Here is a 22993-nt window from a genome sequence, read left to right on the forward strand (position 1 = left end):
CTGTCCAATAAAGTATGTATTCGCTGTCCTACATATTCACAACTACAGGTAGTACAGAGTTATCAAACTCCTCTATCACACTGCTTGCAGGTGCTGGAGATGATGATTGATAAGTTAATAGTGAGCACTTTGGATTCAGATCAGGATGCAGTAATGACCCAATGTTTGTAGTGAGCCAGGTAACACAGAAGTAGCTAAAGATAAAGAAAGAGTCCAAATGGGTATTCCTAGATTGGTAGAATGCATATGACAGTGTCCCAAGGAAGATGGTTTGGATAGTCCTGCTTAGATTGAAATCCCAGAAACATTGATAGAATTGGTGTAGGTTATGTACAGGGAACCAGTGACAAAAGTACAAACAGTGTTTGGCCTCACAAAGGGTTTCTTAGTGGGAATGGGGGTGCAGCAGGGCTCACCTCTAAGCCTACTCATACTGGTGAAGAACTATATCAACAAACAGATCAGAGGGAACAGAGATCAATGATGTGGCATTACATGCAGACTCTGGAAAGGAACTTGAAGGGATAGGGGACTAAAATGCAAACCTGAAGGCACATGGGATGAAACCAAGCTCAAACAAGACAGTGGTCATGGCATCAATGGGGGTGAAAAGGAGTTTAAAACTGAAATAGAAGGGAAACAGTGCAACAGGTTAAGAACTTCAGGTATCTGGGAGGTGTGGCTGAAAAGAGAAATCTGAATGATGAGGTCAAAGCTAGAATCAGAGATGCTACAACTAACTGGCACAGAGTGTCAGGAGTAGTGCGTGATAGAAGAATAGCAAAACAGTTAAAACACAAAGTGCACAAAACAGTGTGGCCAGTACTTCTATATAGGACAAAAACCTTGGCAGTGAAAGAAGAACAGCTGGGGAAGGTTGAGATGATGATGATAAAGTGCTTGAGACATAGAGCACATTCTGGCAAAAATGAATACATGAGGACACCAGAGCAGAAGCCAAAGCGGCACCAATTACAGAGAAGGTAAAAGTGGTTTGGCTATATGCAGAAAAGCAGAAGACAACTTGTTAAAGCAGATTTTGGCAAGACAGAAAGAAGGCAAGAGGAACTGAAGACATCAAGACAACAGATGGACAGATTGTGTGAGACAAGACCAGATACAGGTAGGCATGTTTTTCAAAGAAGGTAGGAGTGTGTCTCTGAATCAAGAGTGATAGATAAAGTTGGCCCCAACCTCATCTTATCTTATTGTTACAATTGGTCTATGTCTCACTGTAAGTATGCACTTCCTCAGACTGGGTTCACAGTTATCACTTGTCTAATAAGAACATTAAATGAAAATATGTGTATATGATAAACAATATTTTGTACAAAATGGGGTTGTTAAAAGCTGTTAAAACAGAAAGAAAACCAGAACCTTCCTAGAGACACAACAAGCTGTTTATTAAATACTGAGCACTTTCATCTTATATTCAACAACACTTCATCAGAGTAATGAAACAGTGTGCAAAGAACAAAGTTTAAAAACACTCCCCCACCCAATGAAAACCCACTATTCAGGAAACATTATGATGTCTTGCATAATAAATACTTAATGCAATCACGATTCAAAAAACTACAAATAAAATTAACTTGTGAAAAATAAAAAGATTGAAGTATGAATATAAATAAACACCTGAAATAAATAGCATGGTATGACACATTCTAATGCATCTTCTGCTGTCCTAATTTAACCTGAATTAGTATAAATACTGCACACACGCTGTATAATTTCTTCAAAAATTTGAGATGAATACTCTAAAACAAAGATCTTTAGCCTAAGTAAGAAATGTCTGGAGTGCTTATCTGTCTTCTTGAACTCATTTTTCCGTTCAATACTAATTGGAGAGCTCTGCTTCAGTAAAATACTACAGCTTAAAATATTAAAATTCTACCTCAAGTTGAGACCTTTATGGAGGGATCACGTTGAGGTGAAGTGACAATACAGTAATGTAGTAAGCATAAATGATGTTATATTCAGTAACTGTACCCATAAAGTCATTCTATATAAGTACAGTCAATGTACAGGCACGGTATGTCATCTCAGGGACAATGGTACACATCAGGAATACAAGAGTAGGCTGCCGCCCAGTGAAATAAAGGGATAAAGCCCAGATGATCTAAGTACAACTATTTGGACTGGGGCTAAAAGAAACACAACGGGGAAGTTGGAAATGAGCAGCCATTGTCAGCACACCCATCCTAAGTGGAGGGAGCTCATGTGGCTACTACATCACTGCCCTCTATGGCAGTGTAGCAGTTTTACAGGCAGCAGCTACAGACTGGGATTCTGCACTATGGAGAGACAAGGAGACATTACTGTTTCACAATACACCGTAACCTCCCCAAGATACCACTCAGTGGCAAATCAGCTGTCAGAAGAATGCGTTTGGGCAAGAGTAATGAGGGAAGCCCACAAGATATGCAAATCACCCCACTCCCAGTCCTCTGTAAATAAAAAGGTAGCCAGTAGTGTAGCACTTTTTCCAGATGGGATATGAATGAGCCCAAATGTTGTCATTTGCTAGAAGGAACAAATTTGATGAGCCAAGTGCAGGGAAAGGGGTGGGGGGTATCATGTAGGGAAAAAATGTAAAATATCATAGAGCAAGCAAATTATCCCTTCTTTTACATTAAATAAGTTTAATGAGGCTGGTGTTGTCATTTCCTTCTTGTCGAGAGTGCTTTACTGCACAAACAAATAAACCAAAACAATTCTCTTCATGACAAAATTTAATAAAATATGCTGAAAATTCTCGCTATTCCTTTGCTGTTCTGGAGGAGAGGTGTAAGAAGTCAAATAAAAAGTCTCAATTCTCACTGCAGAAAACAAAAACTGGCAGTAATTGGAAACAAAATGGTAGTACATCAAGTAGCAAGTTCTGGTATTCAGTAACACCTTAGTTTAAAAAGGCACACGGATACCAGTCTTCATTAAAAATTTTATTTGATCTCAGTTGAATCTCAGTATAAGGAAGAAGTCATTTGAGTGCTGCTCAGTGTTATTTCTGTGTTATTTAGTGTTAATGTGTTATCATTACCAGTTGCACACAATTTATTGTCAAGCTATGGGGAGTGCCCATAGCTAGTGACCAATCTGCTTGTGCGGGTGTGTGTAGGGCTATGGCCTTTATTGCATCATCACTGATGAGCTGGTGGCTATCCCAGGGATTAACTATTTACATTGCAGTATTATGGACCCTATGTTTATCGTTAGAAATATTTTGGAGAAACTGTTTTGTTCATAAGTTCATAGGTTCATAGATTCATACTAGGCTATCTGCCCTAGGGCATTTATAAGCCTAGCCAGAATGTGTTTGGCTTTCGCCACCCATTTTAAATTTATTTTGCTATGCCCTTTTTCGAGGTTAGTATACTGTGCCTCTGTCTAACAGTGACACAGAAGTGATACCCAGGGTAAACCTACGATCTCCCATCCACTCATCAAGATTCCTCTTGAAGAGAGTCAATGAGGGACTCTGCCTAACCTGGACTGGGATTTTATTCCAGAGTGAAGGGAGCATCTAGGTTATGAATCTGTCCCTCCAGCATGTCCTGTTTATTTCAGTGCTGAGGTTCAAGTCTCTCGAGCGCATAGCTCGATGGGATTTGGATTTTCTGAGGTGCAGCATGTCCATTAATTCCGGGTTGGACATGGCTTTATACGTCAGGCACAGATCGCCTCTGAACAGGCGGTATGCCACTGAGTAGAGCTGGAGTTTCTTTAACCGGGCAGCATATGGCATCTGTTTGAGCCCTTTGATCCTCTTGGTGAGGTACTTTTGGGGTCTTTCCAGTTGCTGCAGGTGTCTGGTAAGGTACATCCCAAAAGGGGCATTGTACTCAATTATGGGCCTGATGAGGGATGAGTAAAGAGGCACGATGACCTCCCCTGATCTAGATGTGAATCCCTTCATGATTAGGTGGGCTATATAAAATGTTTTTCTAACCACTTTGGCCACGTGGTTGTCAAATGAGAGATTGCTATCAACTTGGGTCCCCAGGTCCCTAATTACTTCTTCTGTACTTAATGGATTACCACCTATGTGGTAATTTGTGGGCACTTTGTTTTTGCCAAAGGGATGACTATACACTTTTTGGCATTTAGCTTGAGGCCATGGCTCCAGCACCAGTTGTCTGTTTCTATGAGGCCCTTTTGGAGGATGCTTGTGTCAGCTGGAGAGTCGATTATGGCACCCAGTTTGCAGTCATCTGTGAACTTGGTCAGCCACAGTCCTTCCGTGTTGGCCTGTACCTCCGAGAAATATATACCGAACAAGAGAGGTCCCAGGACTGAGCCTTGTGGGACACCACTTGTAACTGGTTTGGAGTCTGACATGGCTCCAGCAATTCTAACCATGTGGGTTCTGTCCTTGAGCCAGTTTGCAATCCATCTAGTGACATAGGGGTTTATATTTAAGCTGGTGAGTTTATCTATAATGCCCGAGTGGGGTATTGTATCGAAGGCTTTTGCGAGTTCCAGGTAGGCTGTGTGGACCACCTTCCCCTCGTCAATGGCCTTGGTGACTGTTTCAAAGAAATCAACCAGGTTTAAGAGGCAGGAACTGCCCTTAACAAAGCCAAACTGGGTAGGATCCAGTGTCTGTAGGTCCCCAATATCTTTATTTATGAGGTCCATGATGATCCTTTCCATAGCTTTGCAGACCAAGCTAGTCAGGCTTATGGGGCGATAGTTTCCAGGATCCGTTGAGGCACCACCTTTATGGAGAGGGACCACTGTTGCTGTACGCCACTCTTTGGGCACATATCCTGTAGTAAGGCTGAGATTGAGCAGTAGTTTTATGTTTGGGTTTAGCTCTTCTTAGAGTTCATGTAGGACGCAGCCCGGGACACCGTCTGGTCCCATTGATGCTGTGTTTTTTGCTTTGGAGAGGGCGGCTCTTACCTGAGCATCTGAGATGTCAGGGGGGCAGCACTCTACTGGGATAGATATTTGCCCTTTTGGTGGGGGGGGGGAGTTTGCACTGAACCTGTCTGCTAGGATGTTGGCAATGTCTGTGGGTTCGGTGTATTTTTTGTCATTTTGGACTAATTCTGAGCATATCTGGGAATTACCACCCAGGTTCCTAACATAACTAAAGAAAGCCTTGTGATTATCCTTAGTGTCCTGTGCAATTTTTCTCTCGAAGCTGGCCTTAGACAATTTTATGAGTGCCTGTAGTTTTTTGCTAATACTGATCAGTGATGCCTTCCCTTTTTGGGATTTTGCTCTATCATTTAGTAGCTTCCTCCTTCTATTGTATAGTTTGTTTATGGCTGGGGTCCACCAGACAGGACGCCTGCCATTGGAGGATTGGGTCTTGGTTTTATTTGGGATCGCATGATCCATGCATTCCTGAAGGTGTTCATAGAATGCATTTATAAAGGATTCTGCGGTCTGGGCCGTATTTTCCACAGGCCCGGGGCTTTGAAGGATTCCACCTCGGTTTTGAGGAGTGTGAAATTTGCTTTAGAGAAGTTTTTCACTGTGGTTTTCTGGGCAGGGGGTGGGGTCGGGATGTGAATATCCAGTGAGATTAGTTTATGGTCTGATCTTACCAGTGAGGGATACACTTCTGGTCTGGAGCATAGAGTCCCCATGTTGGTGATGATCAGGTCCAGTATGTTTTCCCCTCTTGTGGGAGTGGTAACAAGTTGTTCCATAGCATTTGAGTTTATAAATTCTAGGAACCTTTGGGCTAGGGTGTTGGAGCTAGAGTAATGCTCCCAGTCTATGTTTGGGTAGTTGAAGTCACCCAATATAATGGTGTTTGGAGAGACCTTCATATTTTCCAGTGTTCTCAGGAAGGCTGAGTGGGGTTCCTGGGTTTGGGAGGGTGGTCTGTAGCAGGCTATAAACTGGAAGGCAGTTTTACCCACTGTTAGTTGCACATGGATAGTCTCTGATGCTTCGTGCTTTGCCACTAACCTGGAGGTGTGGGTATCTTTGATGAATATCGATACTCCCCCTCCTTTTGTGGTTCGGTCCAAGTTTTGGGGCCGAAAAGCATGGTATGAGGTATAACCTGGTAGTGCTGGGGTGCTCTCGGGAGCCCTGAACCAGGTTTCTGTTACTGCACAGATATCGATGTTCTCCATGCTAAGGAGAGTTTTGAGTGCGTGCATCTTGAGGTTTAGACTTCTGACGTTGAGTAGCATTACTCTTAGTTTCTTATCCCTTGTGATACCTATGGAGGTGGGTTTGTCTTTTGAGCCATGCCTAAAAAAGGCACTATGGGGTAGCAAGAGCCTTTACCAATATCCGAAAGCCCAGGGTGACAGGTGCAAGCCGTCCGTGAAGCATCGTGGCTTGTCGAGCATATCATCCCAAGCTGACAGGCATTGGATCCCCTTTGAATGACACCAGTACTTAAGCCAATTGTTGAAATTGATCATCTTGTCTTCATATTGTGGCATCATTCTTGGTGAGGGTAAGATGCTACTCAAGGTCAGGGTCATACCGGCCTGGGCTACATGCTCAGAGAGCTCCTCTATGTCTCTTTTCATGTAGTCCAGGGAGGTACATCTCAGGTCATTCACACCAGCATGGACAATGACTGAGTCATATTTGTACTTGCCTTGGAGTGACCTGAGTGCTTGTGTTATGTGGCGGATCCTAGCACCCGACAGGCTGCTCACCATGACCCTCTCCTTGTTCAGCCTGGTGAGCGGGACGTCAGTGTGCCTGACGATAGAGTCACCTATTACAAGTGTATCAGGTGTGTTGTTTAGTCTTAAGGGCTGTGACTGTTCGGCACACTGGCTTTGTGAGATATGTGTTGCACGTGTTTTGTTTTGGGGTAGCGGTTGCTTGGGTGTCTGCTTTGGAGGTCTCTGCTGCTTAGGCAGATCTTTATTTAGAGCCTCCAAGTATGTTTTTGTGTGATTATATGTTTGGTTTGCTGCCGTGGTAGGTCTATGTGAGACTGGAATTGTAGTGAGTGTGGTTTCCTTCTCCTCCTGACTGGTTATGCCAGTACTGAGTTGAGAGAGCTTAGCCTCCAGTTTGGCTATATGGTTGCATCTCTCACATGTGTTGGAATTTGTTGGGAGGAGGAGAGGGTTGTCTGTGTACATGAGGCAGTTGTAACATTGCCTCAAGATTCCCAGATTCACCAGCTGGACCAGAGAGGAGATTGACAACTGACCTTTGGACATGCTAGAATAATATTGGGAATTCCTTTATAATTGAAAACAAGGGCCAGTGGGGAGTGAGGGTGTAGTGCTTTTAATTTTTAGTGCTGACATATAATTGCTTTAGTGAGCAAGTGCCAGGTAACTTAAGTACAATGTGTTACAGGTAACTTAAATGCAAAAACGACAAACAGTAACTTTCTTTCAAGTGAAACAAGGAAATAAGTACAGTAAGCAATGCAGATATCACTAGTGATCCACAGAAGTGCTGAGAATCCGCGTATTAGGTGGAATTAGCATTCCAGGGAAATAACAAGCAAACAAACAACAAGCATATAAACAAAGCTAGATTCAGCAGGCGTGGGTCTAGTCTATGCTACAGCAAACAAGGTGTACCAATTTCAGTAAGATACAGTTCAAATATTCAGGCACTATAAGAATAACAGACACTGGGCTCTCAATCAGCAGTTCCCTACTTAGAAGGATGAAAGCTCCCTGTCCCGCCACCACAGTGCATGCCACAAACCTTCCTAATGTAAAACAACTGGTCTGAAGCCCAAGTGCTTAATCCAAAAGACTTAGAATGATAGCTACACTTTAATCATGTTACTACCAAGCAGTAATAAATACAATTGAATACTTTAGAGAATGCCTGGATTAGTGCTCAAGTTACACAAACAAAGCTAGATCCAGCAGGCCCAAATCCAGTCTATGCCACAGCAAACAAGGCGCACCAACTTCAGTAAGAAGCATTTCAGATATGCATGCACTATAAGCCTTTAACCAGAAATTCCCAGCTCAGAAGGGCAGAGTCCAGCCTCTCCTCCCACAATAGTGCAGACCACGAACCCTCTTAATGTAAAATAACTGGCCTGAAAGCCCAAGTGCTTAAACCAGAATTAATGCACTTTTAGAATAACAGACACTGAGCCCTTAATCAGCAGTTCCCAACCTAGAAGGATGTAAGCTACCTGTTCTGCCACTACAGTGCAGACCACAAACCCTCTCAGTGCAAAACAACTGGTCCGAAGCCCAAGTGTTTAAACCAAAAGGCTTAGAATGAGTTACACCAAGCAGTAATAAATACAATTGAGTACTTTTAAGATGATGCAAAAGTAAAATAAAGTAGGTAGAAACACAAGTACAGTAAAAGCAGATTAATTTTTTTTTTTTCTGAACAAGTGCTGAGATCAAAGAAACAGATTTGAGTGCTGAAACTAGAAAACTGGCTAGTTATAAGAAAAAAAAAACTAAGCTAGAAGGCTTCCCTCCAACACAGAAGGGCTTGGGGGCTCCGAAGCCTACAAGTAGTCTATACCACTTAACTGGAAAGGCAGGAAACAAGCTTAAATTTTTTTTTCTGTTTCCTAGATGCTCTCTTTGTACACAGTAGGAGTGCCTGAAATCAGAATATGATCTCACTGCACTCAGTTGAGTGAGCAAATGAGATGGGCCCAAAAGGAGTATCCAAACACAAATTTACAAGAGGGGCGGGCAGTTTCAAGGCCACTAAGATTAACACCAAAACAAAAACAGGGAGGGTGGGTGAGACTAACTGAAGAGCAGAGTCAAAACTTCCAGTTCAGTTAATATTCCTGCAACACAGTTAAAATCAATTTAAATACTGTATTTTTGGGAAAAAAAAGTTACAGATAAAGGTACTTAAATTCTCTTATACGTCCAGTTGAATACAGCTAGTTCTTAGCTAGCCAAAGCTGATGTTTTTAAGCAGAAAATATTTCATACTGTACCACTTAAATAGGCAAGGACAGGAAATCAAAGAATGTGGCTACCCCCACACCTGCAATTACTAGCAAATAACAAAATTCAGCAAACACTGACTAACTTCCAGTTCAGTTAATATTCCTGCAACACTGTTAAAATCAATTTAAATACTGTATTTTTTGAAAAAAAAAGTGCAGATAAAGGTACTTAAATTCTCTTACACGTCCAGTTGAATACAGCTAGTTCTTAGCCGGCCAAAGCTGAGGTTTTTAAGCAGAAAATATTTCACACTGTACCACTTAAATAGGCAAGGACAGGAAATCAAAGAATGTGGCTACCCCCACACCTGTAATTACTAGCAAATAACAAAATTCAGCAAACATTGACTAACTTCCAGTTCAGTTAATATTCCTGCAACACAGCTAGTTCTTAGCCGGCCAAAGCTGAGGTTTTTAAGCAGAAAATATTTCACACTGTACCACTTAAACAGGCAAGGACAGGAAATCAAAGAATGTGGTTACCCCCACACCTGTAATTACTAGCAAATAACAAAATTCAGCAAACACTGACTAACTTCCAGTTCAGTTAATATTCCTGCAACACAGTTAAAATCAATTTAAATACTGTATTTTTGTGCCTGGAATCAATCTCAAGGGATGAGCACTGCAACACCCAATTTACCTCAGATTTTGCAATACTTAACTGAGATGCTTCACAAGGGCCTGTCTTTTTCTTCCATAAAAATCCTTGCCTCAGCCATTTCAGCTCATTACAACACAGAAACCCCTCTTCTCTCATCCTCTGCTAAAGCAGTATCTCAGAGGGGCCAAAAACTTGAGACCACCCAGGAGAGCTCCAACCCATGCCTGGGACCTTAACTTTGTATCGGAGAAACTCACTTTACCTCCTTTCAAGCCAGCTGCTACTGCAGACTTAAAATTTATTTCCTGGAAACAGCTTTCCTTTTAGCAATCACTTCAGCTAGAAGGATATCTGAATTACAGGCCCTTATGGCAGTGGAGCCTTTCATCATCTTTCATGCGGACAGGGTGTCACTCAGGACAAATCCATCCTTCATGCCCAAGGTGGTATCCAGTGTGGCTCTTAATCAGTCCGTTCATTTGCCAACTTTCTTTCCCAATCCATAGAACAAGGGGGAGCGGATTCTGCATTTATTGGATGTACACAGACAACTTAGATTCTACTTGGACAGGACTAAATCTCGAATAAAATCTGAACAATTGCTGGTAGCATTTGCTGCAGGAGCAGAGGAGAAGGCTATTTCAAAACAAACCATTTCTAAATGAATAAACCATTGCATTCATTTCTGCTTTAAGCACCATGGAAAACCTATCCCCCAGGGGATCAGATCTCATTCCACCCGGGCTGCATCTACTTCTACAATCTTTCTCAGAGGTGTTCCTACCAGGGATATTCTCAGAGCTGCTACCTGGAGTTCAGTTCATACTTTCACCAAGCATTATCACTTACCAATTTTCTCAAAATCCAGAGCTGGCTTTGCCACTGCTGTTTTGCAGGGCCTTATAGCTCGTCCTAATGCTGTATAAATCCATCCTCCCAACTATAGCTTTGGGAATCTACCCAAATGTAATGACTGCAACAGTGAAACACAAAAAACATAGTACAGTTGTGTACACTTACCATAAATGTAGATGTTCGAGTGTATACACTCTTGCAGTCCTGGTTATCCTCCCTCCAGCCCCCTGTTTTTCTCTTACTATACCTCTACTTTCCTTTACTATGCTTAAAAGCCTTTTGGTGTATTTGCTTTTGTTTGGAGGTATTTTTTTTGTGTTTTTAATTACTTATATATTTGGCTCCCCATTTGGGGGGGACACCTGATCTCTGTGGCAAGAAAAACTGATGCAATGGCAACGGCTGCATGTTTTATACCCCTGATGACCTGACATCATGGAAGAAGGGACAGCAACCGATGCAGGACCCAAGACTTTGTTAATCAGGATGACTGAGGGCAACCTGCCAGCAGATTACCCAAATGTAATGACTGCAACAGTGAATACACTCGAACATCAACATTTATGATGTGTACACAACTGTACTTTATACATTCTGTGATAGAAAGCATGTTGTTTATTTAGCAATGTGTATTTCTTGCCCCTCATTTTATTTGAGCAAAACAAATAGGTAATTTAAGGAACGAGTGATGCAGCATGTTTATGACATTAAACAGTACAATTTAACTAATGATCCAGCTAAACACATATCTGTGATGGGTGTAAGTCATAGCTTTAAATTTTCTATTTTTGAAGTTATTACAGCAGGTATTAGTCAAGTTGATACAGTTACTAAAACTGAACACAAGGAGTATGAATAAATCGATAGCCTAAATGCAACTACTGTTCATAGAATTAATGAAGTATGCACTCTGAAACCTATATTAAAATGTGGAGTATTACATCATTAAGCATGAGTACCAACAAGAATTTATTTTATTTTGTTTTATAGTTGTTGTTGTTGTGTCTTTCGGCTTTTCCCGGTTAGGGGTCGCCACAGCAGAACTCCGGTCCGCTAATGATTGGCAGTAGATTTTTACGTGCTGGCTTGCCGGGCCTAATGCAAAACCTTCACTGAAGGAACGCCCATTCACGCATGTCGCCACACAGAAGACGCTCTAACTGAGAATTGAACAGGCAACGTCTAACTGTGAGGCGACAACGCTACCGCAGCTCCCAAATGAATCTGTTTAATTATTTGGGCCCTGTGCTCATGGATAAGTTTGTTGTCATATAATTTGTTTAGTATATAAAAATAGTGTTCTTGACATGATTGCTTTATCAGTTGAGAAAGCATTGTCAAATGTGAAAGCTTATGTGTTATATATGTCATTTTACTAATGTTTTTCATGAACTGAATTGCTTAGGTTTATTTTTATGATATATTAATGATTTAGTGCATTTTGTGGAGCTGCTTTTACTTTATTTCATAAATATTTGGACATGACAAAACTCTACAGTGTTAAACGCTATACAGTTTCTTGCATGGGAAAGTACAACATTCCATGTATTTGCTGCTGCAAACTCCTGGAGAGGTTCAGATAATAAAGTTCCTCTTCTAGAAATTGCATACATTTGTCACCTTGGTAACTGTGGTACACTAATGGATATCACAGAGGGTTCCTAGAATAGAAAGGAAATAAGGGTGACACTACATCTAAATTCAACACCAGAGAAGTGCCATTTATAAAGATGTGTGAGTTATGGGAGATACTATCTAAAAAAAGGAAAAACAAACTTGAATAGGGAATTAAGTAACTCATTCAGGTTCTGGTGTAAATTTCAGGTGTACTAAATTCCAAACATATACTTATCTAGCAGATCAAGCTAGACATGGGAGAACTTTTTCTGTAAATGTTTCTTCTAGAAGGAAGAACAGAGTAATATAAATGAATTTATTTTTAAAATTAATTCAGGTATATTAATATTTATGAAATGATTCCATGTGCAGCATACTTGCTAAGGAGGTCCAACTTAATAATTTTGCAGTTGCATAAATACAACATATTACGGTACACAATTACTTAATTCACAAACAAACTACACAGAGAACAGATTAGTATACAACTATTTCATTTTGACAATCAATTATTAAACAGAACTAAAAACTGTTTAGGCAAATTGATACTGAAGTGATTCAAAGAGAAGAGACATCAAGTTCCCATTAAATAAATATATGCAACTGTTGACTGGCAGTGCTGACATGTTTATTTATTTGAAATAAAATTAAAATAATAATTTTAGAAATGTTTGCATACTATTGCAAATAAGACTTAATATAATTTTCATCATTAATAATTTTCTGTTATCCCTAGATATAATTATATCACTACACTTTTTTATCAGAATTCCATGTGTTTTCTTTTACCTATAAGGAAAAGATCTGAAATGATATAACAAGTTATTTTTTTACTTCATTATATACGCATCTCGTTATAATTGGAGTGGGGTAAAGGGGTGGCTGACCTGGAAGCAATGTGTTAGGTGCTGCAAATTTTCTGTTATATCTAAATTTAATTCTATCACTACACGTTTTAAACCTTATAACAGGGAATTCAAAACCAAACTCTTTTATTCGCTAGAATTCCAGATGTCTTCTTTTGCCTACAAGGAAAGGGTTTGAAATAATATCCCAGGTATTTTTTTCACTTCATTATATATGCATCTTTTTCTAGTCAGCAGAGTTGTAATTGGAGTGGGGCAAAGGGACGGCTGTCCTGAATGCAGTTTGTTAGGGGCCACAGTTAGCAGATGCTAATAGTTTGGGAGTGTAGTACAAGCACTGGTTTATGAAACTACTTACCCTTGTATCATGTTTGTGGTCACAACTGAAGCTCTAATGTGTTCAGTATGTGTTGCTGTAACTGTAGCAAGCTGCTTGTACATTTGTAGAGCAGTAATTATTTATTTATTATGTATGCATGCTTGTATATTTGCATATTGCGGTGGTGCAGTGGTTAGCATTGTCACCTCACAGCAAGAAGCTCTCTGGTTTGATTCTTATCTGGAGAGCCTTCTGTGTGGAGTCGGCATGTCCTCCACACGGTCAAGTGAACTTTAAAGAAATGCAGGTAGCTGTGTGCATGAGTGGATGTGCCTTCTTTGAAGGGTGGGCACCGGGCTGGCAACTTGACACCGTAAAAATCCACTGCCAATCATAAGCAGACCAGTGATCTGCTGTAGCGACCTCTAACCAAGAGAAGCCAAAAGGCATTGCATTTGCTTGTATATTTGCATACACATATGTATGTTTTTTATCCTTCAACTTTGAACTGAGGGTGTGCAAATTTGAGTGAACAACACATGCAGTTAGATGACAACACTCCAGTTCTGCCAGTCAGCATTATTTTAGCTGGTGGAGAACTTCACAGCACTGTGCATGTTTGTAGGCCCTATAATGTAATGTGCTAAGTATTAAGCCATTTTTCAAACAAATCAAAAATCTTTTATTTTCATGTCAATACATCTGAACTACGTAGTCTAAAATAGGAGGGTTGGACCTGTTACAAGCGTCACTCACAGTCTGTTTAATGTTAATATCTATGGTACTGAGTGAAACTGGTGTTTGCAGGCAACAAGTGAACCTGTTCCACAAGTGTCCACATGGGACGTCATGCACTCACACACACTCCACTGCTAATAGAGTCTAACTTCAAGGTTAAAATCTATTAGCAGTGGAGTGTGTGTGGACATGACTGCTAATGTATTCTAACACCAAGGTTATACAGATGTAGAACCATCCTGTTAGGAAATGTAAATACTGACTGGCAAAAACTATTTACTACCAACCCTTCCCTCAACATCAACTTTTATGGCTTTCATCAACTTATTAATACACCCACTCACTTCAAGAAAAATAATAACAATAGCTCCACCCTGGATTGGATTGTAACATTTGATCCTAACCTCTAAATAAATCCTACTACCCTACCTGACTCCCTAAGCGACCACCTTCCTATTCGAGTACATAGACACTCTATTCAGATACCTAAGTTCCATCTCTACAGAGAATGTCGCAACCCCTCCTCTTTTGATAGCGATACTTTCAACAACATGCTGAACTCCATAAATTGGTCTATTCTGAAATACACCCCCATAAATGATGCAGTCCTATATTTTGGTCATACTTTCCTTGCCATCTTTGACTCTCTGGCACCTCTTAGAAAAGTTAGAATCAAAACAATACACACCTGCTGGCTCTCAAAAGACACCCTCACTCTTATGAGGAAAAAGAGGTAGCACCTAGAAACAATGGATTAAAACAAAATCTCCTTCCCTTCACAAAAATATAGAGAACTTCATAACCTTACAAAAAAGCACATTAACAAGGATAAGAAAAAAATCTTTTAGAATGCCCAATTCACCCATAACTCTAACACAAAAAAATTCTGGCACTCTATTAATAAAATCATACACCCAGGTAACCCTACCACCCCCAACCCTTACAACGACAAAACTACCCTCGAAACTGCCACTCTTCTTAACTCTTATTTCAAATAATCTATTCACAAACTAACCCAAAATGGCCAAAATCATAATCTCACACATCACTCCCAGTACTACCAGTAACACCTCTTTCACATTAAACCCTATCCCGACTTCTTACATAAAATCTCTTCTGATTAATTTAAAACCATGCTCCCCCTCCTCTGACAACCTTCCTCCCCTCTTTCTTCAATTTGCTGCTCATTCAATAGCCTATCCTGTCTCTATTTTGATTAATATATCTATACAAGAATCCACCATCCCAAACATATGGAAATCTTTTTATACAATACCATTACACAAAGGAGGCAATAGCAGTGAGCCATCCAACTACAGACCTGTTGCCATCCTCTCTCTGCTATCTAAACTCCTTGAAAAATGCATATACAAACAGCTACTTAAATACCTAGTAGATGAAAACTTTCTAACCCCTTCTCAACACAGATTCAGACCCCATCATAGCACATCCATTGCCCTTTGGTCCTTTACTCATACTGTTGCTGTAGCCAGAGACAAACATCTACTTGGTTCTTGCCTCTTTCTTGACCTCTCAAAAGCTTTTGATACTGTCTCTCATTCTAAATTTATTGTTAGACTATCTAATCTCAATCTATCCCCCTCTACTAGTAAATGGTTTTCTAGTTATCTCACTAATAGACAACAGTCGGTAAGATGGCACTCCACCTGCTCCCTTTTCTTACCCATTCATACTGGGGTCCCTCAAGGCTCCTCTCTTGGCTCTCTACTCTTTAATGCTTTTACCAACCAACTACACATTTCCTGTACAAACTCTGCCATGATGCAGTACCCAGATGACTCCACTGTTATCTCCTATTCTAATAATATTTCCAACATCCTCTCTATCACTCAAAATACATTTTGTCCATAGAAAAATGGCTAACTGACAACCAACTGATAATTAACCCCAAGAAAATCAAACTTCTACTCTTTCTTCCCAAATCCCTCTCTCACCTCAAAACCACCTTCACCATTTCTTCTCTTGACAATACCATTATTCAAGCTGACCCACATACTAAGCTCCTTGGCATTACAATTGATTATCAATTGAAATTTGATATCCATATACAGCACTGTATCAAAAAGACAAATAAGAAACTCGGTTTACTCTACACACATAAAAAATGCCTAGCCCCTGACTCCAAACAAACTCTAGCTCAAGCTTTCTTCCTTCCTTGTCTACTATATGCCTCTCCTATCTTTACTCATCTGCAATCCACCCTTCTAGCTAAACTCTGTCAAACGTATTGCAGTGATGCAAGATTTGCCAGTCATCAGCCCTATAAATCACATCATTGCCTTGCTTTAAAACAACTTCATTGGCTGGATTTCCCCCAACACCTGCTTCTCTCCCACTTGCAACTCACACAATTGTTACTTTCTAATCCCTTAGCCTGTCCCTCTCTGTCGCTTCCCTTATATCCCCTTATACTCCCTCCTGCACTCTCCATAGCTCTGACCAGCATATACTCAACACCTACAAACCCAACAAAAATATTGGCAAACTTCTTTACAAAAACAGTGTGTCCCAAGCTTGGAACATCCTCCCCCCTAACATCCGAACCATTACTAACATAAACCTCTTTAAATCTGAACTCAGAAATTTCATCCTAAATGCCAGCACCTGCCATTGCCAAGATCCTACATAATCCCCCTCACTCCTTCCACTTATAACTCTTTGCTATCTCTCATTTTTCTACCTAGGCTGTCTTCATTTGTGACTCTCAATCCACTTCTTACAATAATATCTTGAGCTTTGAAGACAGCAGCAATACCTATTACATTTGTGTCTCACCTACATACATCTTCTTACATAATATCAAATTAATACTAATGTTTAACCTCAATTGTGTATGCTCATTTGTTGTTCTGCCTGTCAGTACTACAGAACATTTTTATGTGCCTGTAATTTATTTTTCATTCTAGACTGTCCAAAATTTGTATTTCCTGTAATGTACACCATTTCTTTTCTAATGTTTCTCAAATGGTACTCTATTGTATTGTAAGTTGGAGCTTTTCTCCTTGGGTCTCCACTGAAAACAGGCCACTGGCCTAGTTAACAAATGACAGATAAATAAATAGAGTAATGGAGAAATACTTGGTTGCTGTGCAAAAGTTAATATAACTCCTTTACTCCAAAGTTCAAATGCATTAGTTGGATGTGTAAAGGGTGTTACTTTCTCTGTGGGAGATGCACTGACATAGACTTTCTTAATTTTATAATATTTTAATTGTGGTGGTCACTTTTAGTTGACCCAGTTATTGTTATTAAAAAAATAATAAACAATCAAAATCATGGCCTCAAGCTAAATGCCACAAAGTGCATAGTCATCCCCTTTGGAAAAAACAAAGTACCCACAAACTACCACATAGGTGGCAGTCCCCTAAATGCGGAAGATGTAATAAGGGATCTGAGGACGCAAGTAGATAGTAATCTCACCTTAGATAATCACATTGCCAAAGTAGTTAGAAAATCCTTCTATGCGGCCCACCTAATCACAAAATGGTTTGCATCCAGATCAAAAGAGGTCATGTGCCCCTCTACTCATCACTCATCAGACCCATCTTAGAGTACAATGCCCCATTTGGGATGTACCTTACAAGACACCTGCAACAGCTGGAAAGACCACAGAAGTACCTCACCAAGAGGATCAATGGCCTCAAACAGATGCCCTATGCAGCTCAACTGAAAAAACTTCAGTTGTACTCGGTTGCATACCGCCTACTCAGAGGTGATCTCTGCCTGGCATACAAGGCCATGTCCAACCCAGAACTGATGGACATGCTCCACCTAAAGAAAACCTTATCCCCTCGAGCTACATGCTCTAGGGATCTAAACCTTACCACAACAATAAATAGGATGTGCTGGAGGGATAGATTCCTGTCCCAAAGACTTCCCATGCTTTGGAACAAGATCCCAATCTACATTAGACAGAGCTCCTCACTAACACTCTTCAAAAGAAACCTTGACGAGTGGATGGGAAACAGAACGTTTACCTCGGGGATCACTTCAGTGGCTCTACTGGACAGAGGCACAGGGAACTAATCTAAGGGGACGGCGAAAGCCAACACATTCTGGCTAGGCTTATAAATGCCTTTGGACAGATAGCCTAGTACCCACATATAAACCTATGAACCTATAAGAATGTCATTTATAGGTAATTCAGGGGCAGCTCGTGCTATAGGACTGCATGACTGCAGCCCCCCCCCACCCCAGCTGTGGAAAGAAGAAAAACAAAATAAAAGAATCAATCCCAAGTCCCGGAACTCTGCACATGTGTGCTTGGAGTTCCTGGAACTCCACACATGTGTGCTTGGAGTTCCTGGAACTCAGAGAACACTGTAGATGTCCAGAAGTCTATGCGGTGACTGACCACATAGAATGGAAGAACTCTGAGGCACAGGGAACTAATCTAAGGGGACGGCGAAAGCCAACACATTCTGGCTAGGCTTATAAATGCCTTTGGACAGATAGCCTAGTACCCACATATAAACCTATGAACCTATAAGAATGTCATTTATAGGTAATTCAGGGGCAGCTCGTGCTATAGGACTGCATGACTGCAGCCCCCCCCCCGCCCCAGCTGTGGAAAGAAGAAAAACAAAATAAAAGAATCAATCCCAAGTCCCGGAACTCTGCACATGTGTGCTTGGAGTTCCTGGAACTCCACACATGTGTGCTTGGAGTTCCTGGAACTCAGAGAACACTGTAGATGTCCAGAAGTCTATGCGGTGACTGACCACATAGAATGGAAGAACTCTGTACTGTATTGTCTGCACAATGGAGCCTACTCTCACGGGGAGACCAGAGGAAGAGTCTACTTTCGCGGGGAAACCAGAGGAAAGTAGGGACTGAGGATATGGTGTAGTCTCATGGGAAAACCAGCCAGGAGGACAGTTAGCCTGCAAGGGACTGAGGATAAGGTGTAGCTATAGATGAACTTGGGAACAGGTACGTGTGTGTGTGTGTGTGTGTGTGTGTGTGTGTGTGTGTGTGTGTGTGTGTGTGTGTGTGAAATGTCCCAGTTGCCATATACTGGTGGCTAGAGAACTCAGGATACATGGTGGTGGGTAGAGAATACCACAGGCTTGAACCCTGTACCTTAGGTACCAGGTGGCAAGAGCCTGAATTCCCTACCCACCACCATGTGTAAAAATTTTGCAGATTTTTGCCTCATATTTGTTCTGTTCCTCATAAAATATGTGGTTTCTGTATTTTTGTTTCCTTGCACAGTCAGTAGTGCAGTGGTGCAGTGGTAGCATTGTTGCCTAACAGCTACAGGTTCTTTAGTTTGATTCTTGGCTGGGGTGCCTTCTGTGTGGAGTCTGCATGCCCTCTCTGTGTTTGTGTGGGTTTCCTCTGGGTGCTCTGGTATCCTCCCAACTTATAAAGATATGTGTCTGGATTGTTTCTCCCTGGGCTTCTGCTGAAAATTGGCTTTTGGTCCAAGTCAGACTTTCCTGGTTAACAAATATTAAATAAATAAAAATGTCAGGCATTTGAATTTCAGACTTCATATTCTTCAGAAAGTACATGGTAACACAAACCCTTTTATTCTAACAATTTTCTAAGTTTATAAGATGGATATTTGAAATTTGTCCCTATTTTTGGGAATGCATTCCCCCATTATTGGCTTCGTCCATGTTTTTTGTGCTAAGGTTGAGAGCTATGGTGAGAACTAAATTCACTGAATATGTTTGGGGGCTGTATTCCCCCATTACTGGCTTTGTCCAGGTGTTTTTTGCTAAGAGGTTGAGAGCTATGGTGAGAACTGAATTCACTGAATATGTTTGGGAGCTCTATTCCCCCATTATTGGCTTTGTTCAGGCATTTTGTGCTAAGAAGTTGACAGCTAAGGTAAGAACTGAATTCACTAAATGCTAGCCATTTAAGCTTCAGTCTTCCTCTCTTTCACAAAACAGCTGACTTGGCATAGTGATGTATTGCTCTTACTGTTTTGCACAGGGTCCTGGGTTCAAGACTTGGCAGTGAAATGTCTGGAAGTAACACAGCATTTTATTCTAGCAACTTTCTAACATTATACAAGCAATGTTTAAAATGTGTCCCTGGTTTTTGGGCTTTTGTCCCCCAACCCTCCCAATAAATTTTGGCTTTTTCCAGATTTTTTGTGCTGCAAAGTGCAGAGATACAGCTGAGTGTCAAGTAGATTTTACAAGGAGCCGAGAGATGCAGGGGAACAAGTTTAGTGCTGCTTATGGTGAGTCTGCTCACATTGTTAATAGCACAACAGGTAGTGTACTTGCTTTTGATGCAGAAGGCTGTGGGTTCTACTCCCACAGTAGGTAGATGCATTGCTGATACTGTACTGTGTTGTAAAGGGGGTGGATACTGCAGTCCTTTTTGGTGACAATAGCTAGTAACTATGAACCTGTTATCAGTTTGCCATCCATTCCCTATTGCAATATTACTAGCTTATCATTTTTTAATGTAACATAGGCAATACAGGCACTTTATTTGTAGATGAAACAATGAAATATAAAGTTGTTTGCTAGCAGCAACCTCTTCATTAGTTACAGATCTCTTTAATGTGGAACTATTTAGATGACTTTTACTTCTTCAGAGATTGTGCATATTTACTGATACTGGTGGACTGTAGAAGTTTGAGTAGAATTTTATGATGGAAATGTTTTTGGCAGTTTTGTCATTATTGGTGCATGCATTTTGTTTCATTGTTTACTGGAAAAATGTTCAAAACAATAAATTTAAAATGCCCTCTAAAACTGTACTGTATTGTACAAGGAATATAATTAATACAACCAGGATGGTGTATCAAAGAGCATGTGTATGCTTCGTGTGCAAGGGGCCTGTGATTTGAAAACAGTCCAAAGTTAATCTTTATCTGCCACTGGCAAAATGTATTTTCTTTGAATGTGGGTTTCAATGGTGTTTCAATGAATGAGTTTTAAGGGCAGAGAAGTGTTAATGTTAAGTATATTTTCATTGTGAGACTGCATTGCTTTGTTTAGCAGATATCTATTAGTGTTTGTGCTGTAAAATGCAAAATAAAACTTTCAAATGAAATCCAAATCATTGCAGAAGTAAAGCAGTATGCACAGTACAGTGTTTATGGTAAATGGGGTGAAATAACCAAGGAATGGGACATTGGAATGGTTGCAGGGGGGAGGCTCCATTCGACCATGATTTCATCGCAGAAGTAAAGCAGTATGCACATTACAGTGTTTATGGTAAATGGGGCAAAATAACCAAGGAATGGGACATTGGAATGGCTGCAGGGAGGAGGCTCCATTCGACCATGGCAGCAAACTCAAAGACAGACCCGGATGAACTGTACCTCTCAAGTGTCCAGATTTTTGCAGAATGAATAGATTTTTGCTTCTTATTTTTGGTTTGTTCCTCTTAAAATTTGTGGTTTTCTGGCAAATCATTTAGGAATGAAGTCACTAAATAATGACAGACATTGAGTTTCAGACATCATAACCTTCAGAAAAATGCATGCTAAAGCAAGACCTGTTATTCTATCAACTGTTTATACAAGAGAAATTTTTAGTACTGTCTGTATGTTCCCCCAATAAAACGTTTCCTGCATTAAGAGGTCGAGAGGTACGTGCAAATAAATCATTTTATAGAATTAGGAATATCCAAACCTCTCGACTGTACCCAATTTTGGCTCAAAATGTTGCTCTCCCCCTAATAATCCCTCCGCAAAATGGCAATTTTGGAAGAAAACGTGGAGGGTTTACAATTATGAATAACTCTGAAATAACCCACAACAAGAATGTCCGAATACGCTGATCCTGAACACAAGGACTCCACAATAAGTTGACCAGATGATTCAATATAAATAAAATTTATTATAAAAAGCACTGATTTAGTGCTTTCATCAACACAAAGTTGACTTTGTCAGAATACTTAAAAACAGCAAACAGTCCATCTTATACTATTAGATTTTGGTGCCAAAAATTCTAAGCTAATCTCCATTCAAATGCATTTAAAGACATAGCATGTACTAAAAAGCAAATACTAAAAAGCAAAGTCAATGCATAATTAATTCATTCAACTTCAACTAAAATGTGAAAAATAAATATGATATATAAATACTTCACTATGTCATAATTCCTATAATGTACATCAAAAATAAATAATGTATATGAGAACTTTAATTAAAGTCGCAAAAATTCCTATAGTGTCTGATATACTTGCATTCATAGTTTAGCTAGTAGTATAAGTTTAGTAGGTATATTGTCATTCAAACCTGGAAAGTTAGTGGCATCTAAAAGTAACTGCCATTTAACTTCCTTTTCTCTTAATATTGCCTTTATATTACCTCCCCTGTGATTAATATACACTTGTTCTAAGATTGCAAACTTGAAATTATGACATTCTCCCTTGTCTGCAATGTGCCTGAACAGAGCATTGTTAATGTCCTTTCTTATTATACAGTATAAATGATCATATATTCTATTATTGAACAACCTTTCGGTCTTCCCTATATAATATCCAGGACATAGCATGCATTTTGCTAAATATATAATGTATATAGTATTGCAGTTACCTGGTCTGAAATTGATAATAGTTCTATTCACATTCTCCAAAATCAAACTCTCAGTTTCTAAAATGTAACTGCAATAACGGCAATTTCCACACTTGTTTGTGTGTCATGTCTTTTTCATTTTACTCATGCTAACTAAACTCATCTCTAAATTATTTTTGATGTTCCTGTCCATTTTATATACAAAGATTGGTGTATCTTCTATCAAATTACTGATATTTTCATCAGCCTTTAACATATTCCAGCTATTCGTTAATAAATGCTTAACCTTCTCAGCACATGGGCCATATTTCACCACACATGCTCTACTGTAACAGACATTATCAGAATTTAGATTGGTAGGATTTAAATTAGTCTCCATCTGTACTTTACCTTTCCCTATTAAGGGTTTATATTTTTTATTCCATTTTTTATGTCAAACTGAGCTACATCATTTTGGATAACCTCTCTCCATAAATAAGGTACCAATAAATTGTATTTCCTGAATCATATCCTCATAGCAAGATGTCATCCTTCCTGCTCTTATACACTGTCCCTTAAAGATGTTCTGTTTAAGCTTCTTAGG

The 22993-nt window shown here is 40.0% G+C and overlaps 1 protein-coding gene across 1 annotated transcript in view; it reads left to right on the forward strand.

Annotated features, from left to right (window-relative positions):
- TMPRSS2 (transmembrane serine protease 2) overlaps positions 1-22993 on the forward strand; it is a 396349-nt gene that overhangs the window by 164810 nt on the left and 208546 nt on the right. The window lies entirely within an intron of this gene.

This window comes from Protopterus annectens, chromosome 5.part0 (genome assembly GCF_019279795.1).
Source record: "Protopterus annectens isolate FY-2018-M chromosome 5.part0, PAN1.0, whole genome shotgun sequence".
NCBI lineage: Eukaryota > Metazoa > Chordata > Ceratodontiformes > Protopteridae > Protopterus > Protopterus annectens.